The 12666-nt window shown below is 31.9% G+C and overlaps 1 long non-coding RNA gene and 1 pseudogene across 2 annotated transcripts; both read right to left on the bottom strand.

Annotated features, from left to right (window-relative positions):
* Positions 1-3868: 3868 nt before the first annotated feature.
* On the bottom strand, positions 3869-7180 carry LOC114402560. Its single transcript, XR_003664464.1, has 3 exons — positions 5636-7180; positions 4910-5094; positions 3869-4188 (listed from the first exon to the last, which is right to left on the bottom strand). It is a non-coding gene; the product is annotated as an uncharacterized LOC114402560 (long non-coding RNA).
* A 1601-nt stretch (positions 7181-8781) lies between these two features.
* Positions 8782-12422, bottom strand: LOC114401549 (annotated as a pseudogene). Its single transcript, XR_003664299.1, has 5 exons — positions 12182-12422; positions 11770-11920; positions 9521-10599; positions 9137-9285; positions 8782-9048 (listed from the first exon to the last, which is right to left on the bottom strand). The product of XR_003664299.1 is annotated as an uncharacterized LOC114401549 (transcript).
* Positions 12423-12666: the final 244 nt, after the last annotated feature.

The following is a 12666-nucleotide window of genomic DNA, read 5'->3' as shown; positions in this document are numbered from 1 at the left end:
ATGCATCAAAATTAACTAATTTGAATCTTAGCCTCTGTTAGAGCTTTTGTAGGCAATTATATGGAAGGCACAATCAACATTGGAATGAAACTTTATGTATTCTATTTGAAACCCCATGAAATTTATGAATGATGAATGGTTGTTGAATAATGGTTTGGTTTCTTTGTCTTTGGGGTCTCAGTTTTGTTGGTTTATGATTGTAATTTTCTTGTATTCCTGTTTGATTCGCTATCATGCATGCTGTCTGCTACATGCTGTTTGCCTCCTCGCGGATTTTATGTTTACCCTCAGTTGAAATAATGGATTTGAGAATGAATAAATGAATTATTGCATTTTTTTTTATCAGTACATTTATATAGTGGTAACCGCTATTTATCTATCTATCTAAAATACAACGTTGTTGACTAATGAGTCAAATTATTGTGGTTGTAATTGACGCGTGATGATTGTGAAGTGACACTATTTGCTTTATGAGCAGTTGCTAGTTGTTACTGCTTCAATGTTAAGCAACTGATTGTTTACAAATTAAGTAAGGGAATTATAAAGAAAGATTAAAAGGGAAAAAGAGAGAACTGATTATCCTATGGCGAAGGAATTGTAGTTGGTTCACATTGAAAATCTCTCGAATTGAAACCAACTCGATTACTCAAATTATGAAAAACAGTTCAAACCCGAATACGAGACCACCAAAACGCAAATTTGACTTAAACAAAATTGCTTTCAATAATAAATCACGTATGTAAAATAAAAATTGATTTCTCATCACACTATTTTTCTCTTTTAGTATCTAAAATTCTAAATGATTTACTTCAGATATGAAGTTTATGGTTGTCCAGGATGGCCTAGCTAGTTACACCAGGGAAAAGAATAAATAACCGACTTTTCTCCTTTATGCATATGAATTAAGGGGATATATATTCAGTTAGTAAAATCCTTGTTGTAATTCTGTTAAAAAAAAACCCTTGCTGTGTAATTGGGTAGTTGCCAAAAACCCTTGTTGTCATACAACTTCTTTACTTTTAAAGTTCTTATTTTAATTTTTGTCTTTTTTAGCACATTTTAATTTTTTGTCTTCAAAATAAAGATAATTTTACCACTTTCAAATATATTAATTGCTAATTGTTCTTTATACCCTTAATTTATTGCCAAACCTATCAATGATATATTCTGTTATTTGCCATGAAAGCGAATGCTTGTATTTGAGTTATTAACAATATAAGTCAAAATCATTGGTTGAAAAAATATTCTTTGAATTATGAGTAATATCATTAAATATAATCACCACTTAAATTATTTAATCTTTTTTTATGAGTAAATCATTTAATCTTATGTGCATATGGAATAAAATTTAAATTTATGATACCATTAATTAAAATTAAATAAGCCAATTTCTTGGGAGACTTGATGGTTTGGTTGTTAGTTTTCAAATTCAAAGTCTTCCTATTCGAAGCCAGCAGAAAAGGGGGAATTAAATTTAAATACTTTAACTACTTTTACAAATCTTCATAAATTGGATATTTTTTTTCTTATATACAGGATTGGAATTAGAATCTTACTATTTATGAGTTCTCACAATTTTAATATGATTTGTAATGAGTCTCATTTTAATTAATATTTTTTTCATTCTAAAGAGTCAAATTATTTCAATATAATAATTAGAAAATTGCATAAATAAGATGAAAAGGTGAAAACATAAATATACACGTTAACAAAGAAAAAAATAACATGGCTATGTATAGGTGGATGGAGTAGGCCAACTTTCAGTCTATTCTAGAGATAAGATTGAGCCCAATTTTCATATGCAAAGGAATTTTCGGGCCGACACCAAGCCATACATCTCCCAGACATAGTCATTAGGCAATTAATTCCTGCACCTTTCGGTTTGCTTCTTGCACTTTCTTAAGTTTCTGATAAGGTTAATCCACAGTGTAAGTTTCCATTTCGAATTAATCTTTCTAGAATGTAAGTTTTTAACTTCCAGAAAATAATTTTACATAGATTAAATGCAAGAAGCAATTATGGAGGTGCAGGAAGAAATTGCCTAAAGTTAACACAATTGCTGCAAGAACAATGGACCTAAACATGCGAGAAGAAAGATAATAATTTATTCTACAATAATGTCTTGATTCATGTCTCGAAGCAACTCGAGTTTAGGTAATACAATAAGGTTCAAAAGAGACTTGAGAAATAAACCGAACCCAGAATGCAGAAAACATACTTGGTTATAATAATCGACATCTATTCTATTATTATTTACTAGTTATATTAAAAGAATGCTTGATTGGGACACATGTCACCTTGTCAAAAAAAAATTCCTCCAAAACTTTTCCCTCTTTTTCTTCCTTTTTGATTTTTTTCTAACTTTTCTCTCTCTTTCTTTTTATTTTTTAATCTTTTTTTCTCTTTTATATTTATACTTATAAGATAAAAAGAAATCTTTATCATTCTATTACAAAAAAAATATTTTATTATTATTATTATAATATTAAAATTAATTTAAATTTAATTAATATTTTATATAAATTTGACTTTATGTTTAGTATTATTTATATTTATTTAATATAATTTTATTACAAATATTAAAAGAATGTTTGATTGGGACACATGCCACTTTCTCAAAAAAAATTCCTCCAAAACTTTTCTTTCTTTTTGACTTTTTTTTTCTCTTCCTTTTTAATTTTTCTTTTCTAACTTTTCTCTCTCTTCCTTTTTGATTTTTTAAAATCTTTTTTCCTCTTTTATATTTACACTCATAAGATAAAAAACATTTATCATTCTATTATAAAAAACTTTATTATTATTATTATTATTATGATTTTTATATTAAAATTAATTTAAATCTAATTAATATTTTAGATAAATTTGATTTTATGTTTAGCATAAATTATATTTATTAAATATAATTTTATTACATACTAATTTATGATAGAAATCACAAATATCATTCAAAATTATAATTTTGTTCAAAATTATTATGGACCATAAAGTTATCTTTTCGAGTATTTTATAAGTGTATGTGTATGTCTTATTTAATTTAATGACATCTAAAATTAGTTTTAATTTTAAAGTTAGACAAAAAAGTATCATTTTTATTGTAATGGGTTGAATTTATATTATGAATCATTACATTTTTATGATTTATTTAATTTAATGTCATCTAAAATTAGTTTTAATTTTAAAATATCTACAAATATATTGTTTTGAAATAGTAACCATTTTGATTGGATATGTATGTGGATTAGATGAATATATCAAACCCCAAATGAGGACAGGCGCGAGTACATAATTTTATTCTTGACAAATATGAGGGGTAGGAACGGGAGAGGAAATAGGCAACAAAATATTCATGCATGCTCTACCCTTTTGTCATGCCTACTCAGATCATCCTTTATACATCTTTTTTGTCTTAAATATTACAAATTTGGATATGATTAAAATACCTTTTAGTCTTTTACTTATTTGATTTTTTTTGTTTTAAATTTTATTAAGTGAATACAGCAAACGACATGCTCGTCTCCATTGTTTCATTGCCATGCATATTCACAATTATCACTTATAAATTTTTTATTTTAAATAATTACAAATTTAAATAAGATTAAAATACCTTTTAATCTTTCAATTATTTTATTTTTTGTTTTAATTTTGTGTTCTAAATAAAAAAAATGATTTGATCCATTCACATATCTTTATTAAATCAATTTATCATATAACATTATATTATTATATACATAACATTGATTCCTTTAAACATTAATTCCTTTACTACCTTTAATAGCAATGAACTTAATAAATTAAATATGTATTTTACTATTTATTTGTCTATAAAACATATGAAAAAGGTGCGGAGGCATAGTTAAGCCCATAAAAATAAAGACAAAGGTCATTTTTTTTCTTGTAAAAATTTAATAGAAATGAAACTTATTTCCATTGTCTTCAGTGATCTTGCATGTTGCAAGTAATTTTGACAATCTTACATACATTTGTAAAACACAAGCTGTATAAAAAGAATGAAAAAAGGTGGTGGTGGGGATTAAGGAAGGCTGACAAATAAAAAGGTAATACTTCTACATTGTCGGTGATGCAAAGCAATGCCCTCCATATGAAACTCAAGGTAAAAGCCACACCCATAGCAACAATTAACTATCTATGTTCGCAGGTTGCAGCAGCTAGCTAATATTTGACCATCATCTGCAGAAAAAAGAAATCATTTTCAAAAGGGAGGACATCTTTGGTGGTTAAACAAAAATATTTCAGAACCGTTCAAAACCATATTAATTGCCAAAAACATCAAAAAAATTTAATGGAATTTGAAAACAAAACGACTTGAATTCACACAACTACACAGTCGGCACTGTGCAACTCGATGATACTCGAGGTATGAAGGTTGCCAAATGAAATTATTTTACCGAACATGTCAATAGATATATCAATTTCTGCAATTGAAAAAAGAAACAAATTTATCAAGCAATAATGTTTCAATTCTTGAAGCAATTCTCATGTTAGGGAATACAATAAAATTCAAGAGAGTTAACAAAGTTATCTAAAATAAACAAAAAATACACAGCAACAAAAAAAATTTATTGTGAATTGAACATCTTAGTCTACAAAAAGAAAGGCAAAAGTTATTAAAAAATGCTAATTAAAGAAACAAAACAAAAAATTAAGGGCACCAGCAAAAGCTACCATTAGGCATTTTAGCCAAGCAACACAAAATATGATTTCTAAGACAAAAATTTTACACTAATAATATGATGATACACAAAACAAAAATTTATCAAAGTTTAATAATTAGTTGATAAATTACAACATAGCATTTCGTATTTAAAATGGGGAAGTGGATTACAACAACATAACACCATAGGCAAATCTATAAGGATCTTAACCACAAAAGAAGGCATTGTGACATTACCTCTCATTCCCTCTATCACTTTAGGCAATATTTCTTCAACTAGCATTTGGCACCATAACTCCCCTCAGCAGTAAATAATTATGTTGCCCCAAGACACCACCCATCAAACTGATTAGCTTGCTCAATGTTGTAGGATCAGTCTCTTGAGTACCTAAACACCTCCATGATTACTTACAGATCTCTCCCTGTCCTTAAATAAACACATGTACAACCATTAATACATGTTCATGGATACGAAATTTCAAAGTAAAGAAGCACATGACTTTTTCATAGTGATCTGGGACTTTGGGTAGATAATCTACAAATTTCTCCAAAACAAAGTGCCATGATTGCCATCAGATTTGACTCCCTAGTTATTCCTTAACCTTCCACAATTTTGACTTTCATTGTAAGGATAAACTTAACAAGACTTTGAGCAATTCAAGACTAGAGGTAGGATGACAGACTTTGGGTAGAGAATCTCATATTACTCAACAACAAATTGACATAATTTAGTCAAACACTATCACTGTGAGGAAGCAAAAACTAGATCATAAACAGGGCGTGGGTGCACAGAATGATGAATTGATAAATTAAATACAGGAAGAAATTTTGGTACCACACAATCTCTAATAATTTCTTTTAGAATTTGAAGCAAGCAGAACATATCAAATAGCTATTTTATTAGCAGAAAACCAGTTGGTAGTTGGAATCCACAAACAAGAAACATGGATAACCAGCACTCACATGGTACACAGTGAGAGTCTTCCCGTTTGCACCTCTGACAACCTTCACCATAACTGCAACCGAGGATACATGAGCCAAGCTCTCAGGCAGCATAACCTCTCCAAACATCTCATCCTCAAGACGAAAGGACAAAACAAAATAGTACCAAGCACCGGTCACATAGCGCTTGGCAACCCAATGAACAAGCCCGTCCTCAAAACCATCGGGAGCATCTCCAGCCACGTAACAGACAGGAGCAATGCTATCAAGGATCCTCCAAGACCCAGTTACAAGAGGGTAAAGCTCAAACAAGGGAGCAGAAAGGCCAAAGCTTTCATCATCCACGATGCAAGAAATTCTGATCACCTTGTAATCGCAATTACTCGAATCAAAACCGAGGGCAATGTAGGAATGGTGGTAGCAAGGGTAGTCGTGGGGTGTGGGCAGGTAGACATATCGTCGAATACTTGGATTGCAAATGATAACGGGCAGGCATTGTTCACCGTAGGCAATGCAAAGGAGATCTCGGTGATGCAGGCATTACAGAAGGCAACGACGGGGAACTCGTGATCGGGGAAGGAGGGAAGGCGGAGGGTGAGGAAGGGATCTCGGCGGCGGTGGTGGAGGGAGATGAAGGATTCGTTGGTGACTAGAGACCGCCATAACTTGCACACTGCGCTGCATCTCACAATGCTTTTTGATGGAAGTCTGCGAAAGATTTCCACCAGGATTTCATCGGGGAAGAACACGTTGCCAGACATTGCTTTTTGGATTTACAATTGAACAATGAAATGAAACCGAATAGAATGATCATAGGACGGAATGAAAATGTCGAAATTGTTGTCTTGGATACGAATTCATTACGTTGCTTCAAGACACCATCCATACCACCCAGCTTGCTCAGTGTTGTAGGACCATAATAACTTAGAGAAGTATCCCTCTCCTTAAATAAACACGAATACAACCACAAATCCATGGATGTGAAATTTCAAACTTGAAAAAAAGAAGCATTTGACTTTTATTTTTCATAGCCGCGTGGGATTCTGGGCAGATAATCTACAAATTTCTCCTGAACAAAGTGCCATGATTGCTGTCAGATTTGACTACCCCGTTATTCCTTGACCTTCGGTTGAGAATCAAGCAGAACTTCGGTTGCTAGTCTCGTATAACTCGAACAACAAACTTTTTTTGACAGAATTTGGTAAAACACTATCACATTGAGGAAGCAAAAACTATGACCACAAACAGTGTGCATAGCATGATGAATTAAGGTAACATTCCAAAAATATAGGAAGAACTTTTGACGCCATACAAAGCTCTGTAATAATTTGGCCGAGAAGTTTCTTTTAGAAATTTGAAGGAAGCAGATTCTATAAGCAGAAGAAAACTAGTTGATACTTGGAATTCAGAAACAAGAAATATGCCTCCCATTGAGAAAGTATATAGTATAAAACACACATACAGCAGGTAATATAATAATATATATTCGACAAGAATGGGATTGGAATGGCATTACCTATAAGCCACCACACCAGTTGTTTTATTGAGTAAAACTAAGGTCTAAAGGAAAGTATGGTATGAGAAAAAAAAAATTCAAATCCTAAAATCATGATAGTTGAGAATCATATTTATTGTGAATGAGTAAAATTTATTCAATTGAACATAATAATTAAAGAATTGTCTATATTTTTATTAATTATTTTAATTATTTATCATATTATATAATTTAATAAAAAAATAATATGATGTTTTTACTGTAATAAAAAAATTAAATTAAAAAGATAAGATTCCAACCTCCAAGGTGGAAAAGTTTTCCTAAACAACTGATTAAAAAAACTTTTCTATGAATGTTATTATGTTTTAAAAATGCATACCCTGCGTCACGCTCTAGTTCAATTTCAACGTCCTTTAATAGGTTCTCCAAATTAGGTGTCTCTTTCTGGCCACATTCATGAGCAGCAACATCTGAGCGTTGTTCCTAACACGGAATGCTCATGGTAGAACTGTAACGCGGTGGAAGATTTCCACCAGCATTTCATCCGGGAACAAGTTTTCAGACATTGATTTTTGATTTTGGAATCTACGATTCGACAACGAAATGAAAAATAGCTTGAAATAAACTCATTGCGATGGTTGCAGTTTAAACTTTAACTAATTTCGTAGAGTGAATTTTTAAAGACAGAGAAGACATACCAAGTTGGGGACAATCAACTAGCTTGCCTTGGCAATTAAGCCTGTGTTTGCTTGGCTGTAAGGTACGGAACAGGTGTGAAACTGAAAAAAAAAATGAAATATAAAAGTGTAAGACTTATACTAATTTTTAAAACTTTTATTCAAAATTTAGCCAAGGGAGACTTAAACCAAACACTAACTAAAAAAGTTACTCACCAAACCTTGGCTCATAGAGTTTTTTTACACACACAGTATATATATATATATATAGTTTTTCGGTTATTAAAAAATTTCCCTATTTTGGTTTTCTGAATTTAAAAATCCTTGGTTTTTATTCTTGTACTTCTTAAAAAGTTCTTAAACAAAGTTCTATATTACCTTAAGTAACGACATATATATTTGATAAAAGTAGTAAAGTACACGTGAATATTGTATCCTCATTTGGCAATTTGTACTTTTGTAGGCATGAATGCCAAATATTTATATGGTTACAATTTTTTCTTCTTATTTTTTATATGGTTATAACATAGCAAGTGTTGAGTGTTTTATTCTAAATATATTTTTATCCTCTATTTTTTATTTTTTAATAAAAAATGATTTATATGGTTTGGTTTTTAACTGATTTTCTTTTAATTATTTTTGAAACCTCTAATATATTTCTTTTATCTATTTCCAAATTTATCTCACAAATGTACCGATCAAACCAATATTAGGATCAGAAGCATCAACATTCAAAACTTCCAAGGTACATTGTCTCACCAATTATTGGAATATAATTTAGAGAAAGAAAAAACAACTGAGATAATGTATGCAATCGACTTCCAAATTTGTTGAGATAGGATATTGAGAATGTGAAAATTAAAAGAGAGATTCTCCCGCTAGATTATGTTTTCTAATTTCCAATAATAAACCGATTGCAGCTAAACAACTGAGACTGCATCCCATCTACTAAACACAACTGAACTTGCATGATTATGCCACACAACAGGATCAACTACGAAAACAAGATCGTGGTAATTTATAAAGGAAAATGATGAGCTCATTAAATGATCAAGGCTAAATCAAAATTATTCTGTTAGGTACAAAAAATCAACTCCACCATCACCATACATAGACAACACAACAGAAGAGAAAGAAACAAACATTAATATCTTCACCCTGACCAAAATTTCACAAAAGCATCAACAAAAACTTTCAAAACAGCTAAAAGAGGGTTAGGTTCTTGCTTTGCAGAATTCTTAGCTGCTCCATCCCAGGATTCTCTGCAGTGAAAACCAAAGAAAGGGCCAATTAAAATGGAATATGAAATCTGCACATCATTTGAGATCAAATCATTTTAGATATACTTACAGATTGATCCTATCCACAGTTGTGTTGCTTCTTCTTTGAGAGTTGCCACCAAGTTGATCATCAACTCTATGTTTATCAGCTTTTAGCAGGCTACCATCTTCCTCTGAAGGTTTACAAGTCTTGCTGAGGTTATTGGTTTGAGTGCTTGTCTGCAACAATACATTTAAATGTTACAAGGAAATTTATCCTCAAATAACTATCAGAAAGTTACTAACTGTTGTTTATTATTTGAGTTCCACAAGTCTTATCTTTCCAGAGAAAATGCAAACCAATTAATCCAGTAGCTGAGGATGAAGAAAAAGAAAACAAAAAATTGATACATTCAAAGTAGTTGTGACAATTTTAGAAAATGTTAAGATAAAAGTACAGATAGTAAAATATAACCTTAACTCCATCTATCATCTGGCTTTGGCTGATGGTTTTGAAGGTTATGATATTTTGATTATATGCTCTAACTTGAGAATCACTGCGATCTTCAAATTCATGATGATCAAAAAGTTCTTTGCGGGTAGAATGATTGGAGCTTTCTTCTAACATATCCTGTACATTCTCCTCCTTATCAAGCCCAGCATTAGAGGAGTCCTCTAATATTTGATTTCCAGGGGCATACTCAAATTTCTCGCATTGTTTCAATTTCAACTTTTTTATATCATTTTCTGGTGAATTACTTGAGTCCCCCAACCCTCCCAGATCAGTAGTCCCAGAAACAGCTTAATGGAAATGTCTCTACTACCAAGTCTTCTGTCACAGCAGTTATTTTAGCCATTGGTGTTGTGGCAACTGCCAACTCTTGTTCAACATTCTGATTGAGTGCCAAAGGATCACCTACCTGCATCTCAGGAATAACAGTTTCATTGGATTCCTCGTTTATCATATTCACCTGGCTACCATTTAAGACATGCCCTCTGTCAACAATTTTGTGCTCGGTTCCAGAACAACACCCTCCAGAAAAGACAGCAGTTTCAACAGATTCATTGTTCGTCACATCTACCTGGCTAACATTCATGGTTTGCCCTTTGTCAAACATTGGATGCTCATCTCCAGTATCACACCCATCAACAACAACAGCTGCTTCAATGGATTCCTTGTTTGTCACGTCTACATGGCCAACACTTATGACATCCCCTTTGTCAACCACCTGCTGGTGCACAGCTTCGGTATAAGACACATCAGAAACGGAAATCATCTTGCTGTTTGTGTCCTGAAGTTTGTCAAGCTCACAATGGTTTTCAATTAAAGATGCAGCCAAAAAAGGTTGAGGATCTCTGGCAATTGAACCCAGTGGATTTTGTTCAAAAAATTGATCAGTGTTTAGCTCCTCTAGAGTGAACTTAGCAGGACCCAATACTCTATTTTCTTGAATTACATCACGTACAATCTCCCGTACTGTGTAGAAAGAGCCACCAACTTCTTTATGTGTAAGATTAAGTGATGGAAAGTTTCCATTGTTCGACTCTTGGTACCTGGAGACAAGTAAATAGACAGTAAACACAAGTGATGCATTTAACAAATCATTAACAAAACAGACCCCTAAAGTTCGACTTAAATTACAACAACTAAAAAGAATAATAGGAGCATACTAAATAGTTCAACCATTCAACCTTTGAAGCATGTAATATAAAAGCATAGTGGAAGAGAAAATTAGTAGTAGAATGATATCAAATAACAGAAAGGATACACAAATACAAAAGGTCTTATCTGTGAATAGAAGTTTACCAAATAGGCATTTATTAAAGGTAAAAATAGTCATAAAAAAATCCATGCATCAGTTTTATTAGTAAAATTGAACAGGAAACAAATATCAATTTGTACTCCCACGTTAAACTGGTGCCAAAAATAGATGTTGCAAAATGTTCATATTGGCATTAATTAAACATTAAATATCAATATAATAAGCATCCTTATTGCTTCTTGGATCACATTTGCATTATTGATAGATAGATAAATAAATAATTACATAAGTACCTCAAAGGCTCAAAAGTTGTATGTACCAGTGAAAATTCCATTCCTTCAAATAATTTCTTTAACACAGTGTTTGGGGGGAAATGGAAGGGAGCAAAATCCCTCCTCATCTGACTTTTGCTCCCCTTCAATATTGGGGGATTTGGAGGAGAGGAGAGGATTTATGACACTTGAAATGTATGGACTAAAATATCACTACTTATGTTTTGAAATCTAAATTTATAAGGGTATAAAACTAAATTCATTTCTAAAATCTCTAGCTTCCTCTTGTGAACTAAACAAGACAACCCTCACCTTCTCTTAACCAAACAAAATGTTTAATCAAAATCACTCCGCTCCCCTCTCCTCCCCTTCCATTAAAATTCATTCACTCCCCTCTCTTCCTTTGAACCAAACAGAGCCTAAATAAAACACAATGTCTCTAACACGTTGCCCTTAGTTTTGACAAAATGAGTGAACCTCTCTTCTAGTTCATCATATACATTGATCATAACAGGTAGCAGAGTAAGAAACAACGACAAAAGAAATTGGTAAAAATCAAACACATCCTCCAAAAACCATTCCTAACAGGACGGTATGGATAAAATCATTAAACAATCAAATTCAATAATCTGTAAAACACAAGCAGGAACAAAGGTCAATAGGATCAAGAAAAACTAATATGCAATTACTTCTTTATAAAGGATTCAACCATTGCCTTCCTTTCCTGCTTTGAGCGGCGAATCCGAGTCTTTCTCCCTTCGGATTCATTGTGTTTAGCAAGCGCAAACGTCTGCCCCCAGCCACCCTTTACAGAGTGCATCATGTTTGTAGAATCTCAACCTGCGAGTAGTAATAGTCAACTCAAAAATATCATGACTAAGCAAAATTCAATTCCAGTGGTACATAACCCAGAAATTGATGGGTTTGGAGAAAATGAAATAAAAGAGATTTTGCTGTAGTTTCGTGGAATTGTAAGAATAATAAAATGGTACTAATAAGCAGTAAAAGATAATTAGAATCGAAATAAAGAAAGAAGAAATGTATGGAAATTGGGGAAACGAAAAGAAATAGAGAAAGAGAGAGAGAGATAGAGGACAGTACTTGAGTTGGCAAAACCCTCTCACGGCCTCAGTCGCAACATTGAAGAGGCGAAGCGCATCGTACCAATACCATTACGATAGCGATTGGTCCAAGTGTGGGCGCGGGAGAGACTATTTTTTTTTTTTTCAACTTTTTGCGTCGCTTCTTTCAGGACTACAACATCCCATGTATTACGAGAATATATATATAAATTTTTTTTAAAAAAAAAACTCGTTAGTTTTTGTTTTTAGACCATGCGTATTTTTAAAGTAAGAGTGAAACTAGATCGGACTTTCTAATAGATAATTTGATATAAATGAAAATTTTCTACTATAAAAGAGTATTTTTTAGTTTTAAATTAAATTCATTCTATTTGAAGAAAAATACCATGTTTAAACTTTTTATTTTAAAAAATAAATACTTGCATCAATATCTAATTGTTAGTTTTTAAAACTTAAACCATGTATTATTAAAAATACTCTCTCTTAGACATCTTTCTGTTCTGT

This window comes from Glycine soja, chromosome 20 (genome assembly GCF_004193775.1).
Source record: "Glycine soja cultivar W05 chromosome 20, ASM419377v2, whole genome shotgun sequence".
NCBI lineage: Eukaryota > Viridiplantae > Streptophyta > Magnoliopsida > Fabales > Fabaceae > Glycine > Glycine soja.
This window is presented reverse-complemented; position numbering and strand designations above follow the sequence as displayed.